This window comes from Anomaloglossus baeobatrachus, unplaced genomic scaffold (genome assembly GCF_048569485.1).
Source record: "Anomaloglossus baeobatrachus isolate aAnoBae1 unplaced genomic scaffold, aAnoBae1.hap1 Scaffold_71, whole genome shotgun sequence".
NCBI lineage: Eukaryota > Metazoa > Chordata > Amphibia > Anura > Aromobatidae > Anomaloglossus > Anomaloglossus baeobatrachus.
The window spans coordinates 841,107-842,204 of NW_027445085.1; positions in this window are offsets into that span (position 1 = coordinate 841,107).

The window sequence follows — 1,098 nt, forward strand, 5'->3', positions numbered from 1 at the left end:
ACATATTCCTTTCCTTAGTGATTTATTGTAATTCACATTCACATACAATTCTCTATGCCTGCCCCATTACTACATTCATACCTACTTGACCCTATCCTGATACCCCTTGTCTCACCTTGTTGGTCCCTACACCTGTTATCATGTCCTTTCCTGTGTCTGTCTTGTCACACAACACATTTTAGCATATAACTTGTGCTCCTTATTACCTGTCCTGCCTATTAGAATTATGTCCATTATGTCCATGCATGGCCCAATGAATCAAGTCTGTACTTCATATTCATGGTTTAAGCCTTTGGGTTCCAATGTGCCCAGAGTATATATCCAGAAAGATTCCCTTTCTTTGAGCTTCCTAATTCTATTGCCTCCTCTGCGTATGGCTTGGACATGTTCGATGACTTGGAATGTTAATTGGATCACTGTGTGATTATGCGTCACAAAATGGTGTGGGACTGGTAATAGAATCTGCTTACAATGTATTGTTGACTTGTGTTTAGCTCAAAGAAAGAGAATCTTTCTGGATATGTACTCTGGGCACATTAGAACCCAAGGGCTTAAACCGTGAATATGAAGTAAAGACTTGATTCATTGGGCCGTGCACCATGTCACCAAGTGTCCAATTGCATTGTCCAATGGCTCACAATGGTTATGCGTTTTCATTGGATGGATAATCGAAGCCATGTTTTTTTCCTTTCTGTTGGGTTTGTTGTGTGAGTAGCCTATAGGATTAAGTTGGTTACCGCAGGCAGTGGATTTAACTTCCTGTCTTTGGTCCAGTGGTAGATGGATTGTCTGGTCTATGAGCTGTTATTGGTTTGAATGCAGGTGAATGCCCATGGGCTGCTTATGACTGTGTAAAATAGTATTGATTCATGATGGATTTCAGACTACATGTAGATATCTTCAGTCTTTCTATCCACATCATTTAAATGAACATTATCCATGCAGCTTGAAATCCATCCAATAAGAGAAGCAACCTTGTACAACCAATCTGATAAGGGCACAGTATATCCTAAGGGAAGGTTATGGCGGATGCAGGAAGATGCGCACTACACCCTACCATGCTCAAACCAATGGTTATCAACCTGCTCAGGACTTTAC